The sequence below is a fragment of the Malania oleifera genome, chromosome 4 (assembly GCF_029873635.1).
Source record: "Malania oleifera isolate guangnan ecotype guangnan chromosome 4, ASM2987363v1, whole genome shotgun sequence".
Taxonomy (NCBI): domain Eukaryota; kingdom Viridiplantae; phylum Streptophyta; class Magnoliopsida; order Santalales; family Ximeniaceae; genus Malania; species Malania oleifera.
Window position 1 is genome coordinate 35,478,718 of NC_080420.1, and position 17,993 is coordinate 35,496,710.

Genomic DNA, 17,993 nt, shown 5'->3' on the forward strand with positions numbered 1-17,993 from the left:
GGCTACTCATTTGGGGGGATCTAACAGGGAAAACTATGGGTTTTTCAAAATTACAGTTTTTGGAAAAATGGGGTGATGGGCTGCATCCCTGGTTTTGTTGAAAACTGAATGTATATGTTGATTTATACTGTGCTATAGGGATGACCATGCCTTGACTTGTTTAAACTGTATGTGTTTGGAAAACCATGATTTTAGATTACCAAATGGGTGTGGTTTGTTTGGTTATATGAGCATGCATGGTTGTGTTTTGTTGAAATGCAGTAGGAACTAGGTTCCAAATTGTTCCAAGTATGAAAGAGTGTCCGGCTCTATATCCGAGGGCGTGTGTTTATCGCCTACCATGTAGGCAAGAGTGTCCAGCTGTCTATCCGAGGGCGTGCGTAAGAACCCGAACCGTGATAACTGGATTTAAGTATTAAGAGAGGGGCAAAAAATTGGAATTTTCCAGGCTTCGTCAATGAAATGTGTGCTTTTCTTGTCGATGAAATTCAAAGACTCGTCGATGAGGAGAAGCCGAAGAGTTTCGAAGATTGGGAAATATCAGGATTCGTCGACGAGGCCATCAATTCGTCAATGAATTTAGTGAAAGATTCGTCAACGAAGATACCATTCCATCGACGAAATTGGGCTAGGTCAAAGGGCTATAAAAAGAAATTTCTATTACTTCTTCACTAAGTAACTTGGAAAAATCTCTCTCTCTCTCTCTCTCTCTCTCTCTCTCTCTAAACTCTCCTTACTCTCATTCTCTCTAGATTTCTTCACCGATCGTTGATAGAATCAGGAAATGAAAGTTACCACGATGATCGTGGAAGGATTCTCTACAACTTCTACGGATTGAAATCTCGTTTCATAGGTTTTTGGGTTTTGGCAAAAAATTGAGGTAAGGCTCGATTTTTAATTCTGATTCGATAGTCTTGTAGGTAACTCTCTTGTGAACATATTCTGCCCTGTAATTTGTAGGTTTTGGAATTCGGTTCACTGTTTAGGAGTCTGGATTTGCTTACGAGGTTAAGGTAAGGGGAAACTGTGTTATTTGGGTTATTTTTAAAATCAGACTTGGTGGAACAGTAGTCCACGGTCCTGTGTGTGTTTTGGCTACTCATTTGGGGGGATCTAATGGGGAAAACTATGAGTTTTCATTATTTCAGTTTTGGGAAAAAGGGGGCGACGGGTTGAATTCCGGGTTTTGTTGAAAACCGAGTATATGTGTGCTTTATACTGTGATATTGGGATGGCTGTGCCTTGAATTTGTTTAAACTATATTCGTTTGAAAAACCATGATTTATATTACCAAATAAGTGTGGTTTTTTTGGTTATATGAGCATGCATGTGTGTGTGATTACGGAATGGCTGATAGAAACATAGTTCCAAAATGAGTCCAGGTACTGAGAGTGTCCGGCTCTATATCCGAGGGTATGTGTTTATCATCTGCCACGTAGGCAAAAGTGACCGGCTCTATATCCAAGGGCGTGAGCCTATTCCGGTAGATCAGACCGAAGGGTATGGATCCATTATTTAGAGCTAATATGGTGCCATGGGAGTCGAGGACTAGCCATGTGCCGGTGGTGCCGTGCTTCGTGGGTTGGCTCCAGGTCAATGCCAAATTGTCGCGAACCGGCTTCGGGCCGAAGGGTGTGATGACACCGGGTTATTGATCATATGTGTGTATTGTGATGGGGCTGCGTATAAATGGCCTCCATATATGTGCGTGTATGCACTGTGTAAATTAGTACTGGATTCCATTTAACTGCATGTATGTTTTTGCCATGATAACACTCAAATGTCACGCACCGATATAACCTGTGTTCTTCCTTACTGAAAGGTGTCTCACCCTTGCTGTACGTACAATTTTTACAAGTCCTTCAAGTAACCGGAACTAGAGTCCTGGTGTAGGGAGCGTAATGGCCGGTGTACTGCGTTAGCGCTTGGGTAAGTGCTAGGACTGTAGTCTGTTGGGTTGCCATTTTGAGTTGTATTTGGGGACCCAGTTTGTACGTTTTGTTAGAATCATATTCTGCTCTTGTATAGACTCTGGTATGGTGATATGTTGATATAGAATTAATTTTTCCGTTGCGTATATGATTGTGGTTGGATGTATTTAGGGTTCCTGGGAACCCCACGGGGTCGGACCCTCATCCATTATACTATATCTGTGATAATTTGTATGATATAAGGATAGGTTAGGTAACATTCTCACCTTTGGGTCCCATTTCGGGGTGCGGGGCATGACAGCGTGAGCCTATATCGGCTGAGCACTGAAGGGTGTGGATCACCAGTTTAGCACCGACACGATGCCATGGGAGTCTGGGACTAGCCATGTGCCGGTGGCGCCGTCTTTTGTGGGTTGGCTACGGGCCAACGCCGTATGTCGCAGGCTAGCTTTGGGCCGAAGGCCGTGATGACATTGGGATTGCTTGATCATGTGTGTGTGTGTATATGCACAGTTGTGAAATTAATACTGGAATTGCATTTAACTGTATATGTGTTGCATCATGATAACACTCAAATGCCACACCGATATAACCTGCATTCTTCCTTACTGAGAGGTGTCTCACCTCTCTTGTACGTACATTTTTATAGGTTCTTCGAGTAACTGGAACTAGCATCCTAGAGTTGGGAGTGTAGTGGCCGGTGTACTGCGGGTAGCACTTGGGTAAGTGCTAAGACTTTGCTTCACACGTTTCCGTTTTGGGGTATATTGGCACCCGGATGTATGTTTTGTATGTATGGAGCCTAGACTCCGTTTTGTTTTCTATAGACTCTGATATGGTACAGTACGTGTATAGAATGACCTTTTCTGCTGTGTTTATGACTTGTGTATAAAAGCGTATAGGGTGCCTAGTAACCCCACTGGGTCGGATCCTCATTCATTATGCTGTATTGTTGTTATTTGTATGATACAGAGACATGTTAGGTTACTAATTCACCCCTGGGTCCTATTTCCAGGTTCGGAGCGTGATAGCTTGGTATCAGAGCTAAGTAGGTTGTTAGGTCTTGTAGACTTGGTTAGGTGTAGCTATGTGTACATACAAAAGTATAGGAGGAAGGAAATGGGTAGAGTAGGTCGAGGATTGTTTTGTTGCTAGACAGGGATTCGTTGGTGGTGTTCTATGTTTTTTTCTAGAATGACGATTCCAGTAAAATCAAGGAAAACCATTGACGACTTTCGCATCGATGTGATAGGATAGACCTAGGCCTGTGAGAGGGAATTTAACATGATTATGTGTGTTAATTATTGTGTTAACCATTTGTGATATAGGAGTCCTAACCGATTCCTATTTTGTTTCAGAATGGAGCCCAAGGATAATAACTTGGGGAGTAGTTTTGAGGAGACTGCCGATGACGATTCTCCGTCAGTAACTCGGGGTTTAACGAGACATGTTATGTGAGAAATTGGGCAGAGTGTCAGGAGACGCGAACACTCTCCTACTGCTGTGGGGTGTACCATTGAGAGGTTCACACGCATGCACCCGCCAACGTTTGCAGGGGGACCCGACTTGATTATAGCAGAGGACTGGGTCAAGAAGACCGAGAGGATTCTGGAAGTTCTCCACTATACCGATGAGTAGAGAGTCCTATACACTACCTTCCAGTTGTCTGGGGAGGTGGGGCGTTGGTGGACTGCCGTGAATCTGCTGGAAAGGCAGAGAGCCGGTGTTTCAACGATGTCTTGGAGCCATTTTAAGGAGGTGTTCTTTGAGAGATACTTTCCGGCCTCCACTCGTGATGTGAATGCGGATGAGTTTTCTACTCTATTATAGGGAGATATGACGGTGCAGGGGTGGTCCTAAGGAGATGACGTGGAGCCGTTTCAAGGAAGTGTTCTTCGACAGATACTTCCAGGCTTCTGTACATGATGCGAAGGCAGATGAGTTTTCTGCTCTAATTTAGGGGAGTTTGACAGTGTAGGGGTATGCGGGTCGATACATAGAGCTGCCCCACTTTGCACCATGTTTGATCTCGAGTGAGTATGAGAAGACGCGGAGGTTCGAGAAGGGCCTAAGGAAGGATATCCGCAGACTGGTGGGTATGCTTCAGATCTGTGAGTTCTTGGTGTTGGTGGATAAAGCCACGGTGATTGAAACCAGTATCCGAGAGGATGAGGTGGATCAAGAATCGAGGAAGAGGACATTACCTTTTGTTTCTCAGACATGATCTCGACAAGGATAGCGAAAAAAAAGGAGCAAGGGCTCGGGTTACCGTCAGAATACCGAGTGCCAGTATTCTCAGATGAGCCAGACTAGTGGTCCTTGTACCAGATGCCACAGGTGGCACGAGGGTGAGTGCCAGTCACTTAGGGGTAACTGTTACAACTGTGGCCAGCCAGGCCACTTATCTCGTGATTGTCGTGCACCGAGGTAGGATGTGCCTGCATTCAGTGGGAACCGAAGGAGTAATCAGATACCTCGGGGAACCGTTCAGACGAATACAGCTCCGACCAGAGTATATTCTCTTACTCCAGCGGACGCTGAGCAGACATGGAACGTGGTGACAGGTAAATTATTATTGCTTTCAAGTAAGGCTTCTATTTTGTTTCATTCGGGTGCAACCCATCCCTTTGTGTCTGTAAATTTTGTGGGATGGTGTGGGGTTGAGACTCGTGACATGAATGAGGTGTTATCTGTTACTATGCCATCGGGGAGTGTATCTTTCTATAGGAAGATGATGGTAGCGTGCCCAGTGGAAATTCATGGAAAGATGCTGCCAGTAAATATTATGGCATATGACATGTCGGGGTTCGATATCATTCTGGGGATGGATTGGTTGTTCTCCAGTTATGCTGTAATCGACTGTCATAGGAAGGTAGTAGTGTTTAGACCACCTAGGGAACATGATTATGAATTCGTGGGATTGTGTGTGCATTCGGCGCCAAAGATTCTGTCGGCACTACGGGTGAGGAGGCTACTCTTGGACGGATGTTAGGGGTACCTAGCTTCTATGAAGGAACCGCCGCAGGATAAGTTGAGACTCAAGGACATTCGAGTAGTCAGCAAGTTACCGGATGTGTTTCCAGATGATTTACTCGGTTTACCTCCTGATCGTGAGGTGGAGTTTGCGATAGAGTTGCTGCCCGATAAGGCACTGATCTCTAAAGCTCCATACTGGATGGCTCTAGCAGAACTTCGAGAGCTAAAGGAGCAGTTGTAGGAATTACTGGATAGGGGATTCATTCGACCTAGTGTTTCGCCCTGGGGAGCTCCAGTATTGTTTGTGAAGAAGAAGGAAGGGTTGATGCGGATGTGCATTGATTACCGTGAGATTAACAAGGTAACTGTGAAGAATCGCTAACCTTTACCTCGTATAGATGATCTCTTTGACCAGTTGTAGGGGACGCGGGTCTTTTGGAAGATCGATTTTCGGTCAGGATATCATCAGGTGAGGGTCAAATCGGAGGATGTAGCAAAAACGACTTTCCGCACCAGATATGGCCATTATGAGTTTTTGGTCATGCCTTTTGGGTTGACAAATGCTCTAGCGGTGTTCATGGATCTAATGAACATGGTTTTCCATGAGTACTTGGATCGATTCGTGGTGATGTTCATTGATGACATTCCGGTATACTCGAGGAGTTCGAAAGAGCATGTGGATCATTTGAGGTTAGTACTACAGATTCTGCGGGAGAAGAAGCTGTATGCTAAGTTGAAGAAGTGTGAATTTTGGTTGAGTCAGATTGCGTTCTTAGGCCATGTGGTGACTGGTGAGGGTATATCAGTTGATCCTAGCAAGATTGAAGCTGTGGCTGATTGGGAATGGCCGAAGAATGTGCAGGAGGTTTGGAGTTTTCTAGGATTGGCAGGTTACTATCGTCGGTTCATAGAGGGTTTCTCTAAACTTTCTGGACCTCTAACACGATTGACCAGGAAGGGAGTCCAGTTTGAGTGGACCAGTGATTGCAAGCAGTGCTTTCAGGATTGGAAGCACCATCTGGTTACTGCTCCAGTGTTGACCATTCCTTCGGGGGATGGTGGGTTTGTGATTTATAGCGACGCGTCTCTGAAAGGTCTGAGATGTGTTCTTATGCAACAAGGTAAGGCAGTGGCGTATGCTTCTCGACAATTGAAAGAGTACGAGAAGAATTACCCTACACATGATTTGGAATTGGCTGCTGTGGTATATGCACTGAAGATCTGGTGACACTATTTGTACGGGGTACAGTGTGAGATTGTCACCGACCATAAGAGCCTCAGGTATTTCTTCACGCAGAAGGAGTTGAATATGAGGCATAGACGGTGGCTAGAGTTGATCAAGGACTATGGTTGCATGATCAGTTATCATCCGGGAAAGGCTAATGTGGTAGCTGATTCGTTATTTCGGAAGTCAGAGCCTACAACTGTATCTGCAATTGTAACTCAATGTCACATCAGATGGGATTTAAAGAGCTCAGGTACAGAGTTGGTAGTTGGTAATCATCAGGCTTATCTTACTGGTTTCGTGGTTCAGCCAACTTTATATGTGCGTATAAAAGCCGCGTAGGCTAGTGATGTAGAGTTGGTAGAGGTTAGGGAAAAGGTACAACAAGGTTTGGCTATGGAGTTTAACATCTCTGAGGGAGGTGTGTTGAGGTTTGGGACCAGGTTGTGTGTTCCCAATAATGATGAGATCAGAAGGACGATTCTAGAGGAGGCGCATCGTTCTTTGTATATGATACATCCTGGTAGTACAAAGATGTATCGAGACTTGAATGAGACCTTCTAGTGGTCTGGTATGAAGAGGCAGATTGCTCAGTTCATGGAGCAGTGTTTGACGTGTCAGCAAGTGAAAACTAAACATCAGAGGCTAGCAGGGCCGTTGCAGCCTTTGCCTATTCCAGGGTGGAAATGGGAGCATATTTCCATGGATTTTGTGACCGGATTGCCACAAGTACTTCATGGGCAAAATGCTATTTGGGTGATCGTGGATATATTAACGAAATCTGCCCATTTCCTACCGATGAAAGTTAGCTATCCTTTGTGTAGGCTAGCATATTTGTATGTGCATGAGATTGTGAGAATTCACGGAGTACCGGTATCCATTGTATCAGATCGAGATTCGAGGTTTACTTCCCGATTCTGGGTGAGCTTGCAGGAGGCATTGGGGACGAAGCTTACTTTCAGTACAACATTCCACCCTCATACTGATGGACAGTTGGAGAGGATGATATAGATTTTGGAAGATATGTTGCGAGCTTGTGTGTTAGACTTCGGCGAGAGCTGGATATAGTTTATGCCACTTGTAGAGTTCGCTTATAATAACAGCTTCCAGTCTAGTATCGGGATGGCACCGTTTGAGGCTTTGTATGGTTGGAGGTGTCAATCTTCTTTGTGTTGAGATGAGGTTGGTGAACATCTGGTGTTAGGACCTGAACTTATACAACAGGCGTTTGAGAAGGTGGGATTGATCCGGGAGAGGATTAGATCAGCTTAGAGTTGACAAAAGAGTTATGCAGATGTTCACTGCCGTGAGTTAGAGTTCAAAGTGGGAGGTAAGGTATTTTTGCGTATTGCTTCGATGAAAGGGGTGATGAGATTTGAGAGGAAGGGCAAGCTAAGCCTGAGGTATATCGGACCATTCAAGGTACTTGAGCGAGTGGGTCCAGTAGCCTATAGGATTGCATTACCTCCAGCACTTTTGAGGGTCCATGATGTGTTTCACGTATCCATGTTGAGAAGGTACGTGTTGGATCCTTCACATGTTATTAGTTATGATGAATTGGAAATTGGGGATACTTTAGCGTATGAGGAGATACCTGTTTAGGTTCTGGACCGTAAAGTTCAGAAGTTTCGTACCAAAGAAATACCGTTAGTGAAGGTATTGCAGTGAAACCACGAGGTTGACGAAACTTCTTGGGAAATGGAAATGAAATTATGCCAGAAGTATCCACAGTTGTTTTAAGTACTTGTACATGATGCTACTGTGGGTTGGGATAAGTGGTTAGTCGTCGGGAGTGTGTGTGTATTGTGAACTCCTGAGACAGTGGTATATGTAACCACGGTATTACTTCGCCATAAGTGAAGGTATGTATGTGAATTTTTATGATGAGACTATGCTATAGTGGTTGCTAGTTTTCGCTTGAGTTGTGTCTACTTATTTAATTGTATGTATGAGTTTGTGAATGAGAGATGACAAATTTTGAGGACAAAATTTTTGTAAGGAGGGGAGATTGTAAGAACCCGAACCTTGATAAGTGGGTTTAAATAAACAAGAGAGGGACATTTTGGAAGAAGAGCAGGCCTCGTCGACGAAGCCTTTGTTCTTCTCTTTGATGAAATTTAGAGACTCGTCGACAAGGAGAAGTCGAGGTGTCTCGGAAAAACCAGAGATCCCAGACTCGTCGCCGAGGCCACCGATTTGTCGATGAAGGCAATGGAAGATTCGTCGACGAGTGCACCATTTCGTCGACGAAGTTGCCCGGGTCAAAGGGTTATAAATATCAAATTTCATTTCTTCTTCACTAAGAAACTTCAAACATATATATCTCTCTCTCTAGAACTCTCCCTACTATCTCTCTCTCTCTAGATTTCTTCGCCGATCATTGATGGAATCGAAAATATGAAGTTACCATGAAGATCGTGGAAGGATTCTCTACAATTTCTACAGATCGGAATCTCATTTCGGAGATTTTTGGGTTTTGCGAAAAATCGAGGTAAGACTTAGTTTTCATTTCTAATCTGGTAGTTTTGTAGGAAAATGTCTTGTGAGCATATTTTGTACTGTGATTTGTAGGTTTTGGAACTCAATTCGCTGTTTAGGGGCCTTGGAGTTCGGGATTGACTATTCGGGGAAAAGGTAAGGGGAACTATGTTTATATTTATTATTTTTGAAACTGGACTCGGTGGAACTATGGTTCACGGTCCTGTGTGTGTTTTGGCTACTCATTTGGGGGGATCTAATAGGGAAAACTATGGGTTTTTCATTATTACAGTTTTGGGAAAAAGGGGGCGATGGGTAGCATCCCTAGTTTTGTTGAAAACCGAACGTATATGTTGATTTATACTATGTTATTGGGATGACCGTACCTTGACTTGTTTAAATTGTATTTTTTTTGGAAAACCGTGATTTAGATTACCAAATGGGTGTGATTTGTTTGGTTACATGAGTATGTATGTGTGTGTGACTATTGAAATGCTAGTAGAAACGGGTTCCGAATTGTTCCAGGTACTAAGAGTGTCAGACTTTATATCTGAGGGCATGTGTTTATCGCCTGCCACGTAGGCAAGAGTGTTCGGCTCTATATCGGAGGGCGTGAGCCTATACTGGCAGATCAGGCCAAAGGGTGTGGATCCACCAGTTAGCACCAGTACGATGCCATGGGAGTCGGGGACTAGCCATGTGCCGGTGGCGCCGTGTTCGCGGGTTGCCTACGGGCCAACATCGTATGCCGCAGGCCGGCTTCGGGTCAAAGGGTGTGACGACACCGGGATTATTGATCATGTGTATATGTATGTATGCGTGTATGCACTGTGTAAATTAGTACTGGAATGCATTTAACTGTGTGTATGTTGCATCATAATAGCACTCAAATGCCACACACCTATATAACATGTGTTCTTCCTTACTGAGAGGTGTCTCACCCCTACTATACGTACATTTTTACAGGTCGTTCGAGTAACCGGAACTAGTGTCCTGGTATAGGGAGCGTAGTGGTTGGAGTACTACGGTTAGCGCTTGGGTAAGTGCTAGGACTATTTTTGGTGGGTTGCCATTTTGAGATGTATTTGGGCACCCGTTTGCATGTTTTTTATAGAGCCCGTGTTATGCTCTTGTATCGACTCTGGTATGGTATTGTACATATATATAGAATGACCCTTTTTCCACTGCGTATATGATTGTGTTGGATGTGTTTAGGGTGCTTGGGAACCTCATGGGGTTGGACCCTCATCCTTTGTACTGTATCTATCAATTATTTGTATGATACAGGGACATGTTAGATTCCATTTTCACCCTCGGGTCCCATTTTTGGGTTCGGGGCATGACATGGACTCCATTTTGTTTTGTATAGACTTTGGTATGGTACAGTACATGTATAAAATGACCTTTTCCACTGCGTTTATGATTTGTGTATAAATGCGTATAGGCTTCTTGGTAACCCCATGGGGTCAAACCCTCATTCATAATACTGTATCGTTGTTATTTTTATGATACAGGGACATGTTAGGTTACTAATTCACCCTGGGTCCTATTTACGGGTTCAGGGTGTGACAGAGAGCACTTAAAACCTTGGGCATTTATTTTCTTCAAAGCTTATACTCTCACTTGTTCTTTGTTTGTGAAAATTTATTTTTGAGAGTTAACTGCTTGGATCTCTCATATATTTTATTGATAAATATCATGGGGAGAAAATTTATATTAGTTATTTTTGAAAGACTTAAGCACATATAACTTGTGTTAGGACAGTCTTATTGCAATCGTACTTACACTCACACATACTATTTTGTAAGTTCATTTGTAAGCAAATTAAAACCCTAGATTCTCCTGCACTTTATTTGGGAAAAAATATATTTAGAGAAATATTCTGTTAGGATTTAAATCCTTGAGCATATATATTTTTATTTAAGGATTATTTTTAGCAAGAAAATCACATACTCACACTGAGTTTATTTTCACATCATACGTGAGTGTATCTTGAGCTATATTGTTGTACATGTCTGCTTATCGTAAGAAGCACATTTGATTGTACACAAATTATTCATATCTGTTGTATTCCCGACGTATGGTCGGAAGAGGGAGACTAGTCCTATGAATAATCCGATATTGGCTTAAACCCGATTAGGAAAATTAGGTGCACCATCCTGATTAGGTGTAGGTTGAGGTCAACCTCGTTAATTGACTTGATTGTAACCTGTACCGCTCCACCCGTTAAGTGAGCATTAGTGAAATCCTTGTGTTGGTGAGTCAAGACGGGAACATAGGCACAGTTGGCCAAACCCCAATAATATATCCTGTGTCGGCTCTATCTTTCTCTATACTCTTTATATTTCTACAATTTAATTTATGCACATGTATGTTTATATTTGAATAACTATATGAATGTTGTGCATGCTTTAAATACTGTGAATGATTTAAAAATACTGAGTCTGTTGCATCAGTTTTATATATTTGCTCAGTATTATTCTGTTGGGGTATTGGTATGTGCTTAGACATACCCTAGGTTGGGAATTACTGATTGTGGAATTGAAATCAACTTAGGAAATTTTAATTACCCAATTCACCCCTCCTCTTGGGTATACACCAGCTAACAAAAATTTTAAAAATACTTTTAAAACATGAATTTAGAGACTTTTGTTTTGATCAAGAGAACATTGAGTATTTAGACTTGAGTTTGAATGTGGACATGGGATAAACTTAGAGGCACATACAATAATGCAAAAGTTAGGAGTGTGCGATTAGGTTTTGGCCAATAGAGCTTATACTAATTGAATTCATGCCTAATAAGCATGGGCATATGGAATTATCTATAAATTTAAACATTAATTGTTAACGGATAGACGGATATCCATAGGATAAAATCATAAATCCGCAAACCGAATCATTTAGAGACGGATAAAAAAACTTTAAATCATATTCGAATCATTTAATGTGCGGATCGGTTATGAGTCGATTTAAGTGGGGTCGAATTCTGTTCGTATTAATGGATTTTTATCCATTTTTCCAAGTTTAGTGAATTAGAGGAAGAACATGGTTTAGTAGAGGATTTTGAAGAGGCAGAAGGCGGGGTAAATGACTTGCTATTCATGAAGTTAACAGGACATAATCATTGTGTGGGAGAGATGGCTGAGTGGTTCAAGGGAGTTGAATAAGAGAGAACTCGGGGATTGTTTAGTATCACTGTCAAAAATTAAAGAAACGAAAACTAAAAAAAAAAAAATAGAAACTAAAAACTAAACAGCAGCAACCTATTTGGTTAACAAAATAAAAAATAATACAAATTAAAAACTTAATAAAAAATATTATAAAAAATATGATTTAAATAATAAAATTACAAATAATATACACATTAAAAAGTATACTAAAAATTTATTTATTATAATTATTTTACTTTTACAATTTACTTTACAATAAAAAATTTATTGGACATTACAATTGATAAATAGTAAAATTATTTTGTAATTAGCTTTATTTTTTGTTTGGAATTTATGTACATTTTTCTTTTAATTATATTAAAAGATATAATCGTTTAATTTTAATTTTAATTTAAAAATATATAAAATAAATAATTTAATTCAAAAACACAATTCTTGAATATTAAAATTTCAAGCATTAAATTGCAAAAACAACTATAAACCATAAAATCTAATTTTCATTTTTTGCCAAACAGAAAAAAATTTAACAAAATAAAAACATATTTTTATAAATAAACCAAATAGAGCCTTAATTTCCCACATTCAAGAACAATTGGCTCGGTTGGTTCCTTAAAAGACTTCTAAGCATGCTAGTTATACAAGAGTGGGCTACAAAAAGTGCCTGTGAATACTGTATACAACCAACTCATTAATGCATCTCGTGATTCTAAAGAATTTAGGGAAGGGCTAATAATAACGGGGTGGGCAAGAAAAATCAAAAATCCAATTCAATGGCCAATCACCCATTTTCTATGTCTGAATGGAATGATCTGAAGAAGGTTTGACATCATTACTGTACATAGCTAATGAAGGAGTGACCTTGGCAGGATTTTTGAAGCTAACTGATGTTCTGAGCATATATTAGAGATGACGAGAATCAGTAGACCATGAATATGATTTTGTTTTGAAAAACTAAATCTAAAAATTCAAGTGAATTTCTCCGCATAAATGCTTGCTTAAAATGCACATAATGCCACGGCTTCTACCGGAGTCTTCCATGCTCTCGGCGTCCGAGACCGCAAAAAATTAGACACAGGAAACAACATAACCCATATCAGTATAGAGAACACCAAACACCTGGATTTATCTGAGGTACGAATCTTATCATATGGCCTTCGTATTTCATGTTTTTTTCGCTTTTTATTATTAGTTTTTCTATTTGAAAAGGGCAAAAAATTCATTCACGTCCTATAGGATGGCCTTGAATGATCAGCAACATGATGTAATGGCGGTTCCAACCCTTGGAATGGCTGTCCCTAGCATAAGAAAAATAGAAGGATGGCCTGTACTGGATCCTGTTTCTGTGTCCTCCATCTTCGTCCGTTTAAACTGTAAATGATATAGCGTATAATATAATTATGAAGTGACAATAAAAGGACTGCCGGTCCACTGAATTGTTTAGATCAGAAAAGAAGATTGCCATGCATACGATACCATACCTCTAATGCAATTACAATTGCACATAGCTATAGGAGACGCCCGCCCTTATAACATGTAGGGCAGAAGCTTAGCATGATAATATCACCGATTAACAGAGTAGATATATGTATAAAGTACGAAGTAATGCAAAACTAATAGACATAATTTGAGAATTACATCTCGTGATTAAAACCAAACTACGACGCTAGCTGTATATACATGGCAGGATCCTTCTGCTTCTGATGTTTCGATTCATGAATGATCTACTTCTTTGCACGCAGGTCGCGGAAGTAGCCGGCGGGGTTACTTTCAAAAGCGTCTCTGAAGATGCGACCATCCTTGCCGGGAGCCTTCATCGTTTTTCCCGAGGAGCCGGAGTCAGAGACAAGACTGTACAAACCCCACAGGGCGGAAGCAACCCCTCCAATGGCAGCCAAGGTCTTCCACGCGGTCGAGTTGTCGCTCATTTTGGTTACTCAATCGTTTGTAGTGTAAATTTGAAATAGGTGTTTTATCTCTCTCTCCGGATTATGGATGGTGAAGGAGCCCATTGGTCTGATTTATAGAGAAAATTAGGGGAAAAGTAGAGGGAGCCCCGGGGGGTTGTTGGGGAAGAGGAAAGTTAATTATGCGCTAACGGACCAATCGTCCCGTGTAGCTTCCTCCTCTCCTCTCCACAGCTTCATTGCTAGCTTGCTGAAGAGCTATACTTGGAAAAGCAATTTCTTTTCCGGTCATGGCAGGGCCATTGCGTTCTTGGTCCATAAGCAAAGAGTCTCTATAGATTATGGAAGGTATGGGAAAGTAAAGAAAATAGGCGTGGGGGTTTAGGTGAGTTAATTGTGAGCTAGGCCCATGTGGTTTCCTTGTTCCCTTTCCTGCTTGGAGCTAGCTGCTCATGCGCGCACTTCCCCAAAAGCCTAGAAAAGAAGAGCACTTTGGAAAAAGCAGACTTCTTTTCCCACCTGCTCCGCCGTGGTGATGGCAGGGCATTGACCTTTCCTCGTCTCTATGGAAAGACATGATTTGATGAGCAGAAAGGAAAGACCATATTTCTCCTACTATAAAATATATATTTTTCTATTTAATATTTTTTAAATATATTAAATAATAACCTATTTAAAAAATAATTTTTAAAATGATTGTGACGTAATTTCGCTGTTTGATTTAGTAAAATTTGCTTGTCTGTGTCAGTAAATGAATTGGACTACCATTTAAATCTCGTTGGACCAAGTCGCGAGATTTACTATATATTTATTTTTTATATATATTTATTTTATTAATAATTCAAAGTATGTCATTTTTAAAAATCTTTTTAAGTATAATTTGTAACGTGGATTGTTTCAATTTTGTGTTTTTTTTATTTAGTTATAATAATAATAATAAATTAAATGCTTTTGGAGCAAAGAATCATTTATTACGTTAAATTTTCACATAGAATAAATTTAATTTTTTAATTTAATTAAAAATATAAATGTATACTAATATAAATATAGTGTGAAGCATGTGAATGTATACTATAACAGTCCCAAGTAAATAGTGCTAAAACTATTTATTGTTATTCATTTATTAACTAAAAATAAAAGAAAAACTATTTTCAAAAACTAAATGGACATTATATGTTTTTAGAATTATTCAAACAGTTTAATACTCACAGAACTCAATATAATGCTTACAAATAATATATATATATATAGGAATCTTTTTACTTACAGAGACTGGGAGGGCAGCAGACAGTGCAAAAAACTGTACTCCAACCAATCAGAACTGCACAACTCATCATCAGAACTTTCTATGAAGTAATAATAATTTATAATAATTTTTTTCATGACTTTATTTCTTTTATTGTCTGTAAGCAATGTGAGGGGGAATCCCTCCATAAGAAGGGCCATACTCAAAAGATAGTAATCGACAAATTGTGATTTCGAATAGAAAAATCTACTACATACAATTGAGAAGGAGCTTAGATTTGATATTAGAAATTTAGAATGGTGTCAAGTTCGTCAACTAATAAAATTATTGTTTTATTATACGTTAACAATGAGATTATATATGAATTGACTAACATTGAGTACAGTTTTGGACCAACGAAGGCTATTCAAGCTAGGAGGAGGATGAAGTTATAAAGTTTCAAACGAAAAATATATGAAGGATTAGACATTGATCAAAATGATTACATATCAGAATTGAGTTCGAAATATCCACAACGAGGGGGTGGTAGAAGTGTAGTGTATGTCGATGTGCTAATAAAGGATGATTCAAATGTGCTAAATGCATTGAACCCGTAGACTTCTTGTTTTTATGTGTATATTATCAAAATTTTTGTTAAATGCATCCCTCAAAGCAAGAGTATGGGTGAATTTAACTATGTAGAGGATATATTTTTTATCATCAATCATATCATGAATTTGATATTATTGAGATGGGATAGTTTGAGCGCTCACCTCCGTGGTGACCAACTTTGGATTTAAATGAGACAGCCTCGTACATCGTTTTAGTTAGAATTTTTTATCCATGAAGTTTGCCACGAGAAACAAATTGTATGGATTCAATTGGGCCCAATTTTTCAATGATGACCCAAGATCAACTGAGTATTGTTGATCAAGTTCAGTTGGAGTTTAGTCTATACTAGCTTTGAAATGTTCCATTAATTGTAATGATCAGATGGGGACGTGACCTGGAGAGCCAAGGCAACTTGAACATCGAATTTGACTGTGAATATAGACCTCTCGAAAATCATATTCGGAATTTGGATAATCTTTACGAATTAGCGATTAAATCGAGGAAGAAATTACATTCATATCCGACTCATTTAAGGTTACATATTCTGGAGGTTCGTATCGGATAATCCATAATGATAGCCGTTGAAAATTAAACTTGACTGGATATGGCTACAAACCCACCGCTGTTAGAATTTGGGGGGGCCGAGTGGGCACAACCTCCCAAAATCTCACCAACTTTATAGCCATCTTGTTGAATTATAATGGTTCTAGCCTTACTATAATAGATGTGTGTGTGTGTGGTTGTAATGTACTATGTGGTGTAAGAGGGTGAATACTCATGAAGTAGAGAATTGGTATTTTTGAGAATTCCCTCTGTGTTTTGTTCAGATTATTTTGAAATGACTTGAGTGTATTATGTGCAATCATCAATTGATGTTTCATCACAACCATGATTGAGTGAGGCCCTCCACCCATCATGGTATCAGAGCGGCCATGTTTGCTGAAATTTTGCCAAACAAGTCGACAGAGAGAAACTCAAATTTTCTTCTCCCAAATTTGAAGTTACTCTCAAATTTCATTTTTGAGTATAACATTGTGAACTTTGAGTTGAGAAGAAGCCAAGGCAGATCCCCCTCTCTTCAGCTGGGACCCGTTCATACCTACTAACCTCCTGTATTTTGTGTTAAAGTACCTCTATTGAAAAATTCAAAGAGCATATTTACAAAATCTATGATTGGCGGGTTTGACAGGTGATTGATAGGGCAATTTGTATGCTTGTAGAAAACGAATTCAATATGGCATGCAAATTCATTCCATGGATTTATTGTACTTGCTTTTAGATACTGACTATTCCTCATGAGATATGGCATGAAGTAGATGTTGGCTTAAAAAGAAGTCTGGAGAACCTAGGAAAAGGAAAATGCCACTTCAAACCGACCTCCAGCTAAATGACCGGTAGGTGGCAACTATAGCCGATTGCATTAAGTAGATGATGAGATTGTGAATCTTAACACGACCTCCTGTACTGATTCGGTGGTAATGAGCACATGATAATTCTTTATCTTGAAGTCTGTGATATATCATATTTGAATCAAAATCATCAGTTTTCCTCTAATGAGTTGCTTTGGACAATAATGCATCCATTAGTTCCATGTGATATTTACTAATGATGATGCCGTGCCAAAACATGTGAGAAACCTATATGATAATCATTTATTGTTTTTTAGGGTAATATTGTTTATGATACTTGCATTGATTTATTTAGTAGTACTATGATATTCTTATGCTAATCATGCAATAAATCTATATAATGCATGCCTTTAACAAGGAACTAAATACTACTTTATTGACACTGATAAAGCTTCTAGTTAGGGTATCTTACACCAAAAATATTTTTAAATGAAAATATAAGATTGGAAACACAATTAAAAGATCTAATAGCAGTTCATGTCATCCTTGAAAAGACAAAGATTGAAACGATACTGACAATTTTTCTGATTTGGAGGAAGAATAGATGATTATTCTAGAGTCTAATCAAACTGAAAATAAAAGATAATCATAGCAAACCCTGCCAGTTAAGAAGAGAAATGTTTTTCAAACAAAGGGTTCACTTTGTTAATCTCAATCGTCATAACTTTTTCCATACCTCTTCTAGTAAAAATAGAGTATGCACCACAATCTTCACGAGTATTCCAATCGTGTGCATGAAAAAATGAATCGACTACTTCGATCTACTTGCTCATCCATAGTGCCGAAGCTTAGAAAAAGAATGATAGATAATCGTGAAAGTACAACCCCGAAGGCCCAAAGGAAGATTAGGATCTAGTAGATGGCCAAAATTGTTTTATTCCGTCTTAGATCCTAGGATAGGTTTAGGGGCAATGATGACTGTAGGCTTGGGAAGTGGTTGTGCTAAAATAAAAATTCTTAGTAGATGCATCCACTAGACACTATACTGGAATACAAGATTATTAGAAATTTCAAGAAATATATCTAATCTAAACTTAATGCATAACAAATCATAATGATTGGG

At 39.6% G+C, this 17,993-nt stretch overlaps 1 long non-coding RNA gene across 1 annotated transcript in view; it reads right to left on the reverse strand.

The window, feature by feature from the left end:
* The window catches only part of LOC131152956 (uncharacterized), a 56,377-nt gene extending 42,142 nt beyond the window's left edge, over positions 1-14,235 (reverse strand). The window contains exon 1 of the long non-coding RNA XR_009136132.1: positions 13,259-14,235. This is a non-coding gene — a long non-coding RNA (uncharacterized LOC131152956). The remainder of the gene's footprint in view (positions 1-13,258) is intronic.
* Positions 14,236-17,993: the final 3,758 nt, after the last annotated feature.